This window comes from Tursiops truncatus, chromosome 18, assembly GCF_011762595.2.
Source record: "Tursiops truncatus isolate mTurTru1 chromosome 18, mTurTru1.mat.Y, whole genome shotgun sequence".
NCBI lineage: Eukaryota > Metazoa > Chordata > Mammalia > Artiodactyla > Delphinidae > Tursiops > Tursiops truncatus.
Genome location: NC_047051.1, coordinates 22259730 through 22277646, shown reverse-complemented (window position 1 = coordinate 22277646; position 17917 = coordinate 22259730). Strand labels below are relative to the sequence as shown.

At 46.9% G+C, this 17917-nt stretch overlaps 1 long non-coding RNA gene across 1 annotated transcript; it reads right to left on the bottom strand.

Annotated features, from left to right (window-relative positions):
* Positions 1 to 2380: 2380 nt before the first annotated feature.
* On the bottom strand, positions 2381 to 4190 carry LOC109550214 (uncharacterized). The gene is made up of 3 exons (XR_002176615.2): positions 4059 to 4190; positions 3772 to 3896; positions 2381 to 2644 (listed from the first exon to the last, which is right to left on the bottom strand). It is a non-coding gene; the product is annotated as an uncharacterized lncRNA (long non-coding RNA).
* Positions 4191 to 17917: the final 13727 nt, after the last annotated feature.

Sequence of the window (17917 nt, the reverse complement as noted above, 5' to 3'; positions counted from 1 at the left end):
CTTTTAGGGAGTTAATTTACCTCCAAGGGGCCAGCTTGGCATCTTTATCCTACATTCCTGATGGAACCAACGCAATCTCGTTTTAACATGTTAACATGCTGCTTCTCTTTGGAATTACTTAAGTGCTAAGTTTAGGCAGCACATAGAGGGCCAGATTCAGTTTGTCCTTGGAAATGGAAACTGGTGGAAATCAGCAGGGCTTCTGTGGATTGGGCATCCTCAGAGTTGGTTTGTAAATAAACTGCTGCCGGGATTGTGATGTTTGCGATCAAATCCCAGACCTGATTGCAACAATGTAAAGAAAGGGACACCCCCCTCGGGTGTAATGTCACTGGCCTGGCATGAGGTGGTGGGAGTGACTCCATGCACAGGACAGAGCCTCTGTGCTCAGCAGGTAGGGGCTCCACCCACCAGAAAGAAGGGCATTAAGGACAAGGAGGACCGTTTCCCGGATTCTGCGTTAGTCTGGTCAAGGTCTCCCCTGAGATTTTGCAGTTAGCTTGGTTTTGATTCTCTGCTCCCTGAGAAACCTTCTGACTTTAGTCACCCCAGGCACCTTAATACCCAAAGGGGTGCCCTGGTTCATGGAACTGAATTACTGGAATGGTAGCGCCTGTCACTGTAGAGGCATACATGTGTTTTTGCAGCATAGAAATCAATGATCCATGAGTTCACCATGATTCAGTCCCTCCAGGTCTGGTAAGGTCTGGGTAGACTTGAAAAACAGAGGTTCTGTATCAGAACGCTGAGAAGCAGACTCTCAACGTTTTCTTAAATGCTGCTGTGCCTCAGTTTCCTCAGCTGTAAAGCAGGGGGAAATAACAGTACTTGCTATGGTTGCTGTGAGCCTTCGTGATGTAACAGATGTAAATTATATGCGTGTATGTATATGAAATGACTTAACATATGGAAGTACTGAGAATGGTGCCTGCTAGTCAGGGTGTCCCCAGAAGACCTCCCCCACTTACAGCACGCTGCTAAAGGCAGCCAGCTGACGCCTCTCTGTCATAGACTTTCTTACGTGGTCTTCAAAGTACTTGTCTCTTCCAGTCACTCCACTCAGAAAACTGGCAATTTCAAATAAAACGACACAGGCTCCACGGGTGTGTTACCTGTGTAGTTATACAGGAGGGCCTGTGCTTGACTGTTACCATCGTGAAGTTCTTAATAATTTTTCAGAACAGGACTTCACATTTTAATTTTGCACCGGGCCCTGCAAATTACGTAGCTGATCTTAGCTCCAGGTGACCGAGGACGAGCCAAGTGGCCTGCGTGAGCCTCTTCCCTTTCAAGTAACCTTATCCTCGTCCTATGGATGTTACGGAGATGATAGTGAGCGAGGTAGGATGAATACAGACACAGACCCAGCCTTGACAGTGAGCGGGGTGGTCACTGTCAGAGAGGTCAAGTGTGTAGTGACGTGTCAAGTCAAGTGTGTAGTGACGTGTCCAGGCTACAGGCAATGGGTCCTCTCTCGGGGGTCTCAGGAGGCTCAAGGAGAACTAAAAGAGACTCTGGGAGTGCATCCCACCCCCATCACCACCACCCCCCAAAAAAATAACAAATGCACTTCGTAATTCATTGTGAGATGACTTGAGTTACTCAGAGAGACAGAGGAATCAACCTGGCTTTCAGCACAGAGGGTACCCCCAGAGCAGCTGGCCACTGCTGGGAAAGTGGGGACATGATCATTTTGGCGGGGGCCTCCCAATGGAGACTACTAAGGCGGGGCGGGGTGGGGAGGTGATGTCGTGTCAACCACAGGAAGCCCAGGGATACCCCCCAGTGAACCAGGAGCCGGCTGAGTGTCCCTACAAGATTCTCCCAGGAACTGCCTACTTGGGTGGGATTTTCACTAAATTCAGTAATGGGAGTTAGAGGCAGAGTCTTTTAAGGCAGTATTGGAAACCGTCCCTCCTCTGAGTTTCTAAGATGGAGCGGTTCAAGGAAAAATGGAGTCTGCAGATAGTCCCATTTTTCTCATACTTGTGGAATCTGTTCATGCAGTGAGTCTGACTTTGACACTGGAGGACAGGACCTGGTAGCCATGAAATCACTTCTCCATTCCCAGGTCAGTTCCTATCGTCTTCTGGTTTCCCTGCCCGTGGCTCTGAAGGGCCATGTGATTTACCAACAGTCACCAGCAGCACAGATGGGTGGACAAACTTTCTGAAATGCTGCCTCAAATCCCCTTGCAGAGAAATCCATCTAAATGTTCCCGTGCTCAATAAGTTCTTTGAACACTGTGGCTCACTTCGTTCTGATTTTAGAATCTAGAAATGCAGCGCAAGACATTTCTAAGCTGGGAATCTTCCATCCTGGGGCAGGAGAGCAGCAGCTGCCCCAGAGAAAATAATTTTCAAGACTGCAGAGAAAACAATGGCTGGAAATATGTTTGTTTATTGCCAACTCTTCCCATAGCCACCTTACATAAGAGCTCGTGCTGAGACAGGCTGTCCTGCCCAGACTCAGGATCAGGAATTATGCTCCTTGGGACGATGACAGAAACAACGTGGGAACCACAGGGCTACGGCCAGTGACGCAGTCCAGGAAGGGAAAACTGAGTGGTACGTGGTGATTAGTCTACTCACAATGCCGGGATGGTTTCCTTGGGTGTTTTCAAGCTTGCGGGTGGTGGCACAGTCTGCAGGAGGGGAAAGGCTCTGTGAGCAAGATATGGCCAAAGAATAGTTCCTCGTTTTCCCATTTTGAAGATAAAACAATGGACAGAACAGTGTGTGAGCTGAAGGGCAGAGTCAAAAGTTCAGGTGTCTTCTGACCTATCAGACCCATTCGGACTTTCTGAAAGCTACATAAATAAACACTGCTTCCAAATCTGGGAGCACTTAAGAAGTTTGGACAACACTGTGTACATTTTGTTCAACTGTTTACTGCAAAAAAAAAGTATATATAAAAAATATATATAAAGCCATTCTTGACAAAGTAAACATGGAAAACCAACTCTGCCAGAAAAAAAAAATGCAAAAGCCTTAGATTATGTTTCAGAGTCCAAAGGGACAAATTGCCCTCCCCCACGGTGATACTGAAAAGCAGATGTGAGGGCCAAGTTGCAGACCTATAATCAAGCCTGAGAAGCGGTCATGAGGCAGTCTAAACTATCCTCAATAGCCTCCCTCTGAGGGAGACGCCACGGCCTCTTTGTATAGACCGTTACAGGCTTTAAATATATATCCAAAAAAATTTTTTTCCATATGTTTTAACTTAATGTGTAGTTTAACATGGGCCCTCTCATCCTTGTTCCTTCCTTAATAGCCTTCATGAGTAATTGTCCACTTTGCTGCCTGCCATTCCTACCTGAGTGTGCATTTTTCTTCTACCAGACACACCTAATTCTTAGCGTCTGTCATCACGAATAAGGTTTCTGCTTGGTGCTTTGGAATGACAAGTTGAAACGAGCACAGACCAACACTCATAGGAGATATTCAGTCAGCATCTTGTTGGTGGAGTCATGTTTCTTTCTCCTTTACTGCTAGACTTTTCTCTTGCTTCCCTCCCCTTTCCCTTGGGCTTAACAGTGAATCTACTGGGTACTCTCTAAAGCTCTGATTTACACCAAACAAATAGTACCATTTCCATAAAGTAGAAAAATACTCCCTTTGGCAACCCAAGGTTGGCTTGAATCCATGTGAGTTTAGGGCTATGATTTATTTTAAGCAAGTGTAGGTCCAAAAGGACCAAAGGGTGAGGGACCCCATGAATCACTCATGGATTCCATCTCACTGGCTTCACACAAGAGCCTTTATTTCTCACCTGCATGATTTTCCACTCTTTCTTTCTACTCGTTCTTCCCCAAACCCTCATGGACAGGTTGGACTCTGAGACGAATCATTTCTGATCTTTAGTTTACTTTTCAGAGTCTCTAAAAAACAGGAAAACTGGGAAAAGTCCCAAATGATTTAGGACTCATGGGTTACAGATGGAAGAAACACATCTTGAGCCAGTTTAAGCCTAAAAGAGAAATTTATTTGTTCATATAACCAAACCATAAAAAAGGATTGTTGGATTGAGGGACCTGAAAACACCCTGAGGATACTCACTCTCTCTTCTTTTCACTCCTGGATGATGCCATTTTCCCAGATGAGCTTCTCTAGGAGGTGGGGATGTGGCCATGAGCAAATCTCACCTCCTCACAGCTCAGGATCTGAGCAGATGGGCATTTCCTCCCCCTCCTCCCATGGATTAGAAAACAATCCCCGAGTGATGATGCTGATTGGTCCAGCCACAATGACTAAGCAAGTGAGGTATGTGATTGGCTCTCCTGGGTCATGTGTCCCATGTGACCAGGAGACAGGGTCTGTTACCAAAAGAGGTGGGGGAAGGGTGCTAGGCAGCTTAAACAACAGCCACTACAGCATATGAGGACAAGAGAGCTCTGTGAAACCAAATCCACCGGCAGATGACTCCTCCCTGGGCTCTTTCTCCCTTCCTCACAGTCCCATCAGTGAAGGTTAAATACTACATGTGGTCTAGGGAGGTGTCAGACTCTCCATGTGAAGGTAGAACAACAGTCAAAATCCTACCACCCTGATAGAGAAAAGATCAGGAGGGGTAGTTTGCCAGATTTTCCCACCAACTCCAAGAATTAATTAGAAATAAAAGTTGAGGGTCACAGAAAATCATAAGCACAGAAAATTGGAGAATACCTAAGGGAATCTAGAGGATTTGCTACCTCTGGCCAGAGCTCCACAAAGCAGGGTATTGGTGGGTGGTCAAAGGTCTTACAGAGGACTTTGCATTAGGTGTGAGGTCAGACAAGGAACTTCTTAAGGCCCTTTGTTTCCACTCTGAGAGGCCAGGAGTCTATGAAAACATCCTGAACCAAAATTCGTTGATTCCGGCCTTAAATTGTCCAAGACATTCCCTTCCTTGCTCTACTCTTTTTTTTTTTTTTTTTTTTTACAGTACATGGGCCTCTCACTGCTGTGGCCTCTCCCGTTGCGGAGCACAGGCTCCGGACGCACGGGCTCAGCGGCCATGGCTCACGGGCCCAGGCGCTCCACGGCATGTGGGATCTTCCCAGACCGGGGCACGAACCCGTGTCCCCTGCATCGGCAGGTGGACTCTCAACCACTGCGTCACCAGGGAAGCCCCCTTGCTCTACTCTTACTTACTGATTTTAATGACCAACAGGCCTTGAAGTCAGGGATTCCATCTACATGTCTCATGTAAACTCCCTCCTCTGGTAAACTAAGCCCACACCCTTGAAGCCTAGAAATTCTCAGGCCCTTAGAAACTAAAGAGGTCTTCCCTTGGTTCTCATCCCATTTTCGCCAACATTTGGAGGCTTCTTTTCTATAAATTTTGGCATTTTCCTTTCCTTTGTGTCTTGACCATTAACCAGATCACGGCTCAGAAGAGAAGCCTAATCTAAGATATCTTCAAACTAACTTTTTCTGGTCACAGAGAATTAGAGAAATTAAGAAAACACGACAGAGAGTTGGCCTTCATTCTCATTTCTCTGTTCCTTTCCTGGGGTTGGCAGAATAAGGACCTCCCCCAAAGATGTTCACCTCCTAATCCAGGGAACGTGAGAATATCTTGCTTTACATGGCAAAGAGGTATGAAGGTTGCTATTAAACTGAACTTAGGATAGGAAGAGTATCCCGGTGGGCCCACTGTAACCACAGGGGTCCTTAATAGTGGAAGAGGGTGGCAGGAGAGGAGGCGGGAGTGATGCAGCGTGAGAAAGACTCAACACACCGTTGCTGGCTTGAAAGATGGATAAAAGGGGCCACGAGCCAAGGAATGCAGGCCACCTGTAGAAACTGGAAAAAGCAAGAAAACAGATTCTCCTTTGGAGCCTCCAGAAAGGAATGAAGTCGTGCAAACACTTGGATTTTAGCAGTGAGACTGCTAAACCCATGTCAGACTTCTGACCTACGGAACCGTAAGATAATAAATTTGTGTTGTCTAAGCCACTAAATGTGTGGTTCTTTGTTAAAGCCGTAATAAGAAACCAATGCATTTCCTATTTCTTTCATGTGTGTCCTGAAATGGCAGGTTCTTTAGGATTCCAACTGCCGGACTCTATAGAGACAGGTTAGTTTAGTGGACAAGGAGAACAGATTTGACTCTGTTACGACTTCACCTAGTGGCTTTGGGTAAACCAGTTCCCCTGGTCCTCAGTTTCCACATCTGGAAGATGAGGTAGTTTTACTAAACGACCACAAAAGCCTTTCTCCCGTTAAGTTCAGAGATTTGATATAATTGCGCTTTTCTTAATAGTGTAAAATGCTCTGGAAGCACCTGCCAACACCTGAGCTGTCCCCCAACCCCCAGCTATCTTCACTGCTCACAGCAGGGCTTTGGATACAGAAAGAAGGTCCACGTGATCACAGCTCTCTGGGGTCTCATGTACAGTGAGTGAGGGCAGCAGTGGTCATAGCAGGCACAGCAGTTGGCCAGTTTGCAATCTGCCGTCAGGCAGGAAGTACGTAGTGCCAAGGAAGCACCATTGGGGCTTAGGTGCTGGAATTCTCAAAACCCAAGTGGCCTCAGAAGTCCTGCTAATGGAGGGGAGACTTGTGTTGGTTTCGAAGGAGAGATGGGCTTTGGCTAAGGCTAGTCCATGCCCCAGTAGTGGTGAGAGGAAAGGCCCAGAGTGAGCTGGGCATGGTGAATAGACCAGGCTGGTGGAGGGGAAAGTTTCATGGTTGACATAAAGTCAGAAAGACATGTCAAAACCAAGCAATGGGGGCCTTGAAATATTCCAGGACAAGGACACGTAGACTGAGAGACCTCCTTGAGGCCCTATTGCACTTTGTACCACGCTGTATGCGCAAAGTTTAGTACAGTATTGGGCTCAACGCAACAGGTGCTCAATATTTGTTGCATGGATGAATGAAGCATCAGCACTTTCTGAGCAGGACACTGCTATAACCCAAGATGAATTTAAGGAAGATAAGTAGGACCTCACTATGCAAAACAGTTTGGAGGAGGTAGAGATGGAATGTCTGGATACCAGCCGAGAGTCTGCCAAACCGATTCACACATAAGGGCCAAACTGGGCTGTTGGGTGGTGTGAACTGAAAGAAGGAGACCCATGGGCCATTAGGACTTTCCCTAAACCATTCCAGCTGGGAGGATGTCATTTTCATTCACGTACATCTCCACAGAAGAAGCCCCACCACCTCATGAATAAGAACAATGGAACAGCCCAGACGGGCCAGCACGCTTCAATTTAAGCATCACTAACCCACATCATATTTTCAGTGGAACTGACCACTAATCTCCTCACAATTATCCTCCCTGTAATTAAAGCTGGTTCTTAGTATACCCTTGCCTTCCCTAGACTCAACAACTCTAATTCCGCTAACTGCTTTCAGAGGTCCATTCACCGGATCTTCTAATTATTTATATTTTTCTCCTCTGAGTCCTCTCCAATTTCCCTCCCCCTGAAGCCATTTACCTGAATCTTGCTTGAGTCTCACTCATCTGATGGGCCTGCTTTTCCTCTAAGTAGTTGACAGGAGGGAGACTTGCTCTCATGGGAGCATCACAGTTCAGTTCCAAGTCCAACCAGCCAAGGACTCAGACTGTCCTTGCTTGGAGGCTTCCCCACAGGAATCAGCAAGGATCGCACCTCCAGACAGTGTCTGGCCTCAGATCCCAGGGCGGGGTGGGATCTCCCTATCCTCTTCCTCTCCATCATCCTCCCTAAGCTTCCCTATCTTTGTATTAGCCAGAGTCCATGCTGGCAGGGACAGAAGTGTAATTGATGGCATTGAAGGATATCAAAGTGCCATTGAGCAAACCCACAGCTCGACAGCCGCGCAGGTGCTTCCTGCAGCAGGGAGGGAAAGAAGTGTCTTTAGAGAGCCCTAAATAACTCTAGGCACGGATGTCAACTTGACAAATGACTCTTAAGAAACAGCCCCGTTGTTCTCTGTTGTGTGATTCATCCCAGGCGGTGCCGGGGTGGGCGGTGAGGCCCAGCCATGAGTCCCACGTTGGCACCGGGGGGCCACTCTTCGGCTCACTTCTCAGGAGGGATAGGAAGGCACTTGTATCGGTTCTCTTGGCCTCGGTCACTTTCACCTTGTTTTCCAGGGGTTTTATTTAGTGAATCCCGGATTTGTGCTCATTTGGTTTGAGGCGCATTCAGTGGAGAATGGGAACTGTGGGGATGCTCTCTCTCAGCTTCCGGCCATCTCTCTCCCTTTGATGTTGGGACCCAGCGCTTCTTGCAATCAGAGTATCAGAGACCACAGCCTCCTCAGGACAAGACTCCCTTTTGTTTCCAAATCCTCAGTTCCTCAAAGAACTGGCCTGAGTGCTTGTCAAATGTTGCATGGATGAGTGAAAAGATCCCAAGACCAAAAGGCATGATAGGTGGTAGATTCTGGTCTTGACTCTAAGAATATGTAGCTGGGACCTTGGCCATGTGCTCAAGGTCTCTGAGCCTTCATATCCTCATCTGTAAAATGAGAAGGCAAGCTCTTAGTTACCCTCAAACTCAGACCTGCAGAGGCTGACTGGGGCTTGCACTTGGCTCAGGGGAACAAAGACGAGGCAAACATGAAGTAACGACAATTGTTTTGCACACCCAGCAGCAAGAGTAAACAACAGCATGTTGAAATCCAGGTAAAATGTGCATAATAATTTCAGTTCGTAGGTAGGCCTGGAGGGCCTCTCCAATGATACTAAATGCAGGTATTGTAGGTAGCAAGTGGGCTGGTGTGTGGCCTTGGGCCTTTGCCCAACAAAACACAGCATGATCAGCCCCCCTGAATGTATTGTGTGCTCTTTACCAAGGTGTCCCAGCCACCAGACTATGACATGTACATCAATTCTTCGGCTTATGGTGTTTCTTCTGTGAAACCGCACAGCAAACCCATTGTCTGGGGAAGGATGTCCTACCAACAGAGGTAATTTTGTGCATGTGAGTTGTGCAGAGGAGCCTACACAAGATGGGGTGGGTGGTTTGTAATGAGATCCTGGGTGTGCCCTAAGGAGACTGGCCAGTGTGTCCCAACACAGAGCCTGTTTCTCAAAGCGGTTATCATCTGATTGATTTCCCCAGGCCAGTAGTTGTGCTCTGGGTTTTAATGCCCTTGGTTTCCAACAATGACAGCTTTGTTAGTATTAACAGAAAGCAAGACAAATTCGTTTGAAATCAAGGACTCCTAGACGCCTGAATGTTCTTCTCTGAGTTGAAAATGGTTACAACCTTGAGAAAGAAGAGTTGAGTGAAATTGGCTTACCTATGGAAAGGCATTTTAGCAACTGGAATTCATGATCACAAAAGTTTTCAGAAGTTTTAACAACCCCAGTTTCCCCCGGGAGTCATTTTTAGTTCTTACATACAGATTACCGATGCCCCTGACCACCGAGGTGCTTGGGGCTGGTAGAAGTTGGTTAGTTAGGGTCCTGGCTTACCCTTCATCTTGCCCTTCCTCTGTGTAAAGCATCTAGTTACTCTCACACCTCGGCTTGGCTAGGCTCAGGCAGGGGCTATGCTCTGAATGTGTCCCTGCCAGAATTCATATGTTGAAATCCTAAATCCCGAGGATGATGATATTAGGAGGTAGGGCTTCGGGGAGGTGCTTAGGTCACAAGGGTGGAGCCCTCGTGAATGGGATTAGCGTTCTTATAAAAGAGACCCCACAGCACTCCTGAGTCCCCTCCACCGCGTGAGGATGCAATGAGAAGTCTGCGACCCAGAAGAGAGCCCTCACGGGAACCTGCCCACGCTGGCACCTGATCTCAGATGTCCAGCCTCCAGAACCGTGAGCCATAAATGTTTGTTGTTTATAGCCACTCAATCTGTGGTATTTTGTCATAGCAGCCCGAACAGACTCAGACAGCAGGTCGGACAGGAAGGGGCTTTGTTTCAGCTGTGGATCTCTGCCAGAGTCTGGTATCCTCTGGGGGATAGACAGACCTTCCTGGAGAATTGAGAAAAATACAAGGAGAAAGAGATGCTCTTACACCAAGACGTCAACACCTGCACACACCTGCACAAATACACAGACACACACAAGTGCACGCACGGGTGTGTCTCCATCACTTATTAGCTGGTGAGCCTGCTTAAGTTAATTAACCTTCTCTGAGCCTTGGTTTTCTTGTTTATGAAATGAGGAAAATAAAAGGACCAAATCATAGTGTCGCTGTTAGGATTAATAGAAATAATATCTGTAAAGCACTTAGCACAACGCCTGGAATATTCTAAGTGCTCAATAACTGATCGATAACAGTAATACTACTACTAATAAAAATCTCCTCTTTCCTAACAAAAAATCTTCAGCCCCTCAGCACCCTGTAGAAAGTCAGAGGTGATTTCGTTTGGGGTTTTCCGTAGGGTTCACTATGAAACAGAAGAGCAATGTAAGTTAGAAGCTATTATTAAGTTAAGTTAAGTTAAGTTAGAAGCAATGTAAGTTAGAAGCTATCTATTGTTGCAAATAAGAATTCCTGGAATAGAAACCATCTACAGCTACCTAAGTTTGAGGGGATTTGCCTTCTCATTTTATAGATGAGGATATGGGGGCAGGGACATGGAGTCCCTGCCCTAAGTTTCTAAGACCCAAAACTAGCTATCATGACTCTTGGACTTGGAATCTTTTCACTTATCCATTCATCATTTGGCAAGCACTTAAATAAGCCAGTTCTCTGAGGAACCGGGCATAGGAAGAGGAAAGTCACCTCTGCCCTCAGGAGCCCACCGTCTTTGTTGCTATGACTGCAAGAAGCGTGGGGAGCTGACATCAAAGGGAGAGAGACCTCCAGATGCTTAGAGAGAGCATCCCCGTGGTTCCCATTCTCAGCTGAATGCAGCTTAGACCAAATCAGCACAAATCCAGAAAATGAACCTGCACCGTGCCTAGGACTGAACCAAGGCGTTCACACTGAGAGCTCGGCTTCAGGCCTTCGTCCCTTCTGGGTCTCTCTCTGTCTCTCTGATTATAATGAAGCTTTTGCTCTATGGGGCAAAGAGTCTTAATTAGCAAGGGGCCAGGAGTTTCATAATCCTAAAAAAGAGCCAATATTTCTCAAACACCCTCTCACTCATACCTGTTTGAGGGGAAACAAGAGAGACGTCAATATCTGTTACTCTGGAACTCACAGTGTAAAATCAGTTTACTAAAACAAACTCCCACCACAAAGATCCAGCCACCGGTCTGGAGGTGTGAATTTTCACATCTGGGGCTTCCGAAGGTAAGGATGTCCCGCTGGACATGAGAGCTGCAGTTTGGAGTCGCCCCCTGTCTCAAACACCAGCTCCCTGGGCGCAGGGATCTGCATTGGGTTTGTTCACTGCTCCACCTCCAGTGCCTAGAAGAGTGGCCGGGCTTTGTAGTGAATAAATAGTTATTGAACAAATTTATTGAAAGTATAAATATCTATTGAATGAGTTTGGGTGACTTACTTGCCTCCTCTGTGCCCAGGTCTTCATCTTGAAAAGGATATAGAATTGTTGTGAGAATGATTGGTTTCATCGTGTAAACCTCTTGAAAACAGTGCTGATTAATCTTAAATATTTCTGGGCATACGTCTTCCCATCAATGGTGCTTTTCCTATGTCCTCATAGAGGACTGTCAGATATTCAGCAATTTAAAAGCTTTATCTTATAATTATTTCAGTCAAATGATGCTATCAGAAAAGTCCTGAAAGGTTGGGGTTGTTGGTGTTTGTTTATTGTTTGGCTTGATTTTTTTTTTTTTTGTTAAAAAGTCAGATATGCACAGGGTGCCTTGGTTTTAACCCCGTTATTTTACATGAAGTATGATGTTCGTGTTCAGATTGAGTTGTGATACCAAAGGAGCTAGTTACATTTGGACACTTGATCCCCTTCATACAAGACAAGGACATGCCACCTCCTAGACACTAATGATTCCCTAGAAGCCAGCACTTCATGGAAAGAAGGCCTCCAAGAGCTTTCCAGATGGTGAGCTGATCATACCGATCTCCTGAGGTCATAGGTCAGGCCTCTCACCTACACGGCTCCAAAAACTTCAGCTCAGACACAAATGAAGTAAATATGGTCTAACTTTAATCAAAAACAAGCAAACAAATATACCTGAAACTAACAAACATTGTAAATCCACTATACTTCAATAAAAAATTAAATTAAAAAAGAAAACAAACAAGCAAAACAACTAGCAAAATGTGTGAATACCTTAAAACTAAGAGATTGGAGCAACTTATGGACATGAATCCGTCAAGTCTTACAAAATCGTGTAAAGGTAAGTGGCATCACATTTATTTTATCAAAAAGAAGAATAGAAAAAGTAATTGAGAACCAGAAATGGAATGCAGGCCCTGGCTCCTGGATCCCTGGCTGGGGTAACAGCACACCCACCCAAAGTTTCCTATAAGAACCCAATCCCTTGAGGAAATAGTCATTCCCATACCCTACTGCTGAAGAGTCATTCCCATACCCTATGGCTTGAGACATTGTATTAATAATAATAAATATTTGCACATAGAGAAGTAAGCAGAAATAGTGTGGATTTTGGAGCCTGAAAGACTTAAATGTAAATACCAGCGGTGTGGTCTTTGACAAATCACTTATGCAACCTGAGCAGCAGTTGTGTCCTCTGTAAAATAAGGTCGAGGGCCTTTAAATGGTCCAAACGGAATATTCCCATCTAAAACAGGGCTTTCCTTTCCCACCAGCTTGAGACCACAGACACACACATACACACACACACACCCCAGCAATTCATTTCTCATTTTGGTTTGGGACGGAGCCAGTTGGTAAAAGGGTTCGGAGCGTGTTTCTTGCCTCTTCGTTCTCAGGCATTTGCTGGGGCTTCCTGGCAGCTCTTGGGTCTGCAGCAAGGAGCAAAGCCCTCCAGGATTGCAAAACCAAGACAGATCCTGGACTCCGACCATTGCCTGGGGCTGGTGTAGAGCAGCCGAAAGCCTGTCCCCTCCCACCCCAAGCTCCTGCCCAGAACTCTGAGCAAACGCAGGGCAGGGGCCGAGCGTTTGGCCTCCTAGGGCTTGTTCTTACTGGTGTTGTTTTGTAGACGGCTGTGCTGCCTCTCGCCCCACCCCACGCAGGACCTTTCCCCTTGATACTGACTGGGAAAGACTGCGGAGCCTTGGTTGCCTGGTCTCCAACAAGCGGTTCTTTGGGGGAATGCGCTTGTGTGTGTGTGTGTGTTTGTGTGTGAAGCCCCTCATACTTGGTCTTCAATAATGACACGTCTGATTAGAGACACTGCAGATGTCCTGGTTCTGGGAGGCCCATGGGTCTCTTTCCAAATAGATGACCTGAGCACCAGTCCAGCCCCCAGGCCTGATCTACTAAGGAGTCTTACTCCAAGCCTGGAGGTGAAAAAAAATATGTTCAGCGCAGGCTGAGCCACCCTTCCCCAGCCCTCCCCACCCCCTGCCAGCATTGTACCCTTGAACGCATGTGGTGATGGATGTGTTAAAAGGCAATAAATACAACCCAGTGGTCCACAGCTTCACCTTTAGCCTTTAGCCGACAAGGTCCAAATCTGGCTTTGCCATTTTGGGGAGCCCTCATGGGAAACCTCGCTTTGCCCCAGTTTCCTCAAACGTAAAGTAAGGATACGAACGCCTACTTTGCAGTGCTGATATGAAGATTAAATGAGATAGCAGGTGTAGAACCTGATTGTAGAATGCTGATTCTCTGCTCTCCTTCTGCACACACCCAGTGGCGGGGGTTTGTCTCAGTGAGCTCCCAGCAACTCCCCCAAGAGTTCAGATGTAACAAGAGTGAATTAATATGGGTTTTTCTGTGGGACTTGTGATGCCACTGGTACATTTCCAGCTTTGAGCATGGTGAGATTGATCCAATAATTAATCCGTTAAAAACTGTATCCTAAATGCCAGGCATTGTTGAGGTGTTAGGTCTACAGAAATGAAAGTTGTAGACACAGGACGGGAGAGAGGGAGATAGGTGTCTGGGTGTGGACAGCATTCAGGGTGATTGGAGCTGGAGAGGTAAAGTGGCTGAAGCATCTGAGAAGGGGTGACCTTGGAGAAGGGGCTTGAAGAATGAGGAGGGACTTACCCAGAAGAGCAAATGAGGAAGGGATTCTAGACGGAGTGAATACGCAAAGGTGCGAAAGACAGCCAAGCAGACGCCATGTTTGGAGACGTGTAACTAGTTCTCTGTGTTTGGAACACAATGGGGAGGAATTCTTCTGGAAAGACGGGATGGTGGTTGATCTATTCTGCTGCTGTGGCAGTCTGGCCTCAGCCACTCAGCGAGCTACCAATGAGATGGTCCACTTGGCGTGTCACCCACCCTCAAAGCCTCCCTCACCCCCAGCTCCAGAGGCAAGAAGACAGTCATGGGGCAATGGTCAAGTCTTAACTCGATGTAAATGGTCCTCTCAGCTCCTGTTCTGCTATGTAAACTTCGAGTTCAGTTTCTTTATCTAAAAATGAAATTGAGGTGTGTTGGTGTGTTGGTGTTGCAAGAACTTCATGCAAATCTCAGTTTCTCATCACCCACTGGTGGTGAGAAAAATATTTGTGGGCATTGTTTAGCTAAGCGGCTGTTTAACCTACCCTTCTAGAAGACCATGTAAAGCCATTTGGTAGAAATCAATTCGACTTTTCACACGTGGTAATGAACATCTTGAATGGATTTTTCCCACTTTCCTCGTGGCCCCATGTGATTTTTCCGTGTCACACTCTGCTCCCTCCTGTAGGCTGATGAGCTACCAAATGTGAACGATTGCTTCCGCTTCTGATTCCTCCGAGAAGGGATCTTGCATTACAGCTCAGCCCAGCCCTCGTCCCCCGTCCTTCTCTCCCGAACCCCACCAAAAAACAGAAACAAAAAAGAAGAACAGCAGCTGAAATCTATCAGAGCCTTCAGTGAAGAGTTGACGGAGCTATTACATCATCTGACCCATCAACGAGAGTGGCCTGACACAGGTGGCTTCTCTCCATTCTGGTCCTAGAAGGGCATTATCTATATTCGGTGAGCAGTGAAATTCCCTTAGTGCCCAATCTGATCTCTGCACCTTCCAAAATCACATCTTGACTTCCTGAAGTCTTAGTGGCCCAGCAGTGTTTCCTACACAAGCTGGCTGAAAATTGCCCATCAGAAAGTCTTCAGGGCATTGAGGAATCCATGGAATTGAAATGACAATTCTACTCTTCACGTAAGGAAACTGAGCCACAGTAAATACGCAGACATGTTTCAGGCCCAAAGACACTCCCCAGCAGAAAAGAAAAAAACATTTAGTGCCCTTATTTATGGCCCAAGATCCTGGAGCTTCTTTCTCCAAGGCAGCCTCAGAAACGCAGCACACGTAGAGTCTGCAAAGAATCCTGGTAAGTGGGTAGGTGGTGGGAAAAGATAAGTTCCAGGAAAATATTTTGAACGACATATACAAGTATTTTTATCATCAAAGTGCCACTGACACCATGACAGTTTCACACTGAAACCTAGTCCTTCCACCAAGATAACAGTAAGAACATTTTTCACATGAGAACGTGAAAGGTGCAAGGAGAAAATGCCTTTTTAAACACTGAGCAGCCGAGAGAGGTTTTTCTGCCTCCGATTCTCCAAACTTTCGCAAAAGTTCTCCTGTATTTGAGTGGTTGCTTCCTGACTCATGATTGCCCTCCCTTTTATTTAAGTAATTTATTAAACACCCACCCTGCTCTGGGAACCCACCATCCCATAAACAATGGCATAGACAGCTCTTTAGAAAACAGACTCAGCTTGTCCTAAAGCGGAAAACGCAATGAAAAGAATTCATTCTGACTAAACTGTTATAGAAACAATGGTGCAACCAGTTCGCTTTCTTCCATGGAATTTTCCTTGGCTTTGATGTCAGTGGACCCGACTCTAAACTCACCTCTGAGTAAAATGCACACACCTGGAGCCCGGGAAGGTTGGTGGAAAGAAAAGAAAGTCTCTGAGATCCACATCTGGGTCAACTGCAGGGAAACGGTGGACAGCGCCCACAGGCAGCGATGTGGTCCTGCCGCTGACGCGGAGCTGCAAGCCAGAGGTGACCATGAGAACACACACCTCCTTCTAATACGAAGACATCCTGGAGACAACCTTGGGAGTACCAAGAAATGGAGACTTGAACCAATTCTACCTGGTTCTTAAAAATAAGGAGTAGGAAACCCAATGCTCTGGGTTACACATAAGGCTGAGTCAACGACTGTGTCCCATGTCCCTCCTCCTGGAAATCCAGGGTGGGCCCTGAGGCAGACACTGTGGACGGACCCCCAGGAGCCCTGTCCCCTCCCCTGCCCCCTCGCTGCCTTCCACTGCAGAGGCCACAGCTTACGGTTCCCTCTCCTTTGTAGCTAGGCAGCCAGAGCACGCCGTTCTGGCCCATAGAATGAAGGAGAAGATTCCTGGATGCGGCTTCCAGAATCGGTTTTCCTTTCCTGAGCGGAAGGAACAGTCTTGGCCAGCAGGAGCCCGCCGTTCTGCCTTCTTTCTGCCTTGAACTTGCCTCTTGAAGTGTGGGTGAGGGGAGCAGTCTGGTAAGACAGAGTCCTTGACTTGCGGGGTCTGACGCTCTCTCCAGGTCCATAGTGCCGGGACTGAGTTGAATTGTATGACCCCCAGCTGGTGTCTGAGAACGGCTTGGTATGGGGAAAAACATCCCACTCTTTGGAACTGGGTAGAGAATTAGATTCTCATTTTCCTCATTTGTGAGAACAAGCCTGGGAAACCTCTTTTGTCCCTTCCAGTGTTCAGATCGTTATGAGTCTATAATATGGCCACACTCCTGCCCTCCTGCTAAGCCACACTTATTTCCGAAGCCCTGCTGAACCTATCTGCATCTCCGACCCCATGGAGGTAGCAAGCTGGTGACCCAAAACATCGGCCTCTCCATCCTCCTTTCTGCCGGACAACGCCTTCCCGACACACCGGGAGCTTGAGTCCCAGCATCTTAGGGAGGCCTGGGGAGAACTCCCAACCACTAGGGAAACGGCTTGAGGGTGTGGTGGGATTTGTTTCCAAAGACAAGAAGTTTGAGTCCTTCCCCGACGACAAGTCATTTAGCTGCCCCGAGTCCAGGGTTCCTCTGTAAAAACGGGGACAACACTAAAATCTCCCCTATCCTACTTCCGGCCAAGGTGACGGAAATCATTGAGATAGGGTACCAGGAAATCACTTGTAAAATGGTAAACTTCTCATTATCTAGGGCTCAGCAATGCTCAGAGAGGCCTAAGTAAGCAGCTGATTCTATGCCTGGCATGTCAAAAATTCACATGCAACTCATCACATGCAATGCAGAGACTCATTTCAAGGCAGGCCTATGCTACTCCACTATCTAAACTTTCTGGCCCATCCTTGTGCGGGCTCATCCTTTATTCAAACAAGTAAACAAAATCCAAAGTCAACAAAACCACAACCGAGGGGCCAGGGGATGTGCAGGGGAATTTACCTCCTCCAAGTGCAGTTGTTTCAACACCTGCATGTTCCCTACCCACCACCTTCCGGCCAACCTCACAGACTCCGGTGCGATAGCATTTAAAAAAAAAAAGAAAGAAAGAAAAATGCTGTGTTCTCATCAATTACCTTTCCAGTGTGGTTTGTGGTTCATCTGTTTCTTTAAATGGAGTGTATATCAATACAGACACTGATGTTTGCATTCCCATCCAAGAATCAAATTGAAATTGCTTAAACTTAGGACTGCCCGCAGAGCCGTGTCCCATTCACTGTCCCATTCTGATCTCCTCTCTCCCTTGTCTGGCTGGGATCTCAGACTAAAAGGTGCTTTAGCTCCTGAGCCCCCCAGGGCACCTACTGTTTGGATGTTGCAGCCTATGTCTGTCGGTTGGAATCGTTCAATGCAACTGAGTAGTCCTTTGAGAAGCCAAAGGAAAGCTGGCCACTTCCTCCTATAAAACACTGCTCTGTCTTCTTTCCATTGGAAAAGCTATGCCCAGGGAGAATATCAAAACGATCTCATGCTGCTGGGTTCCA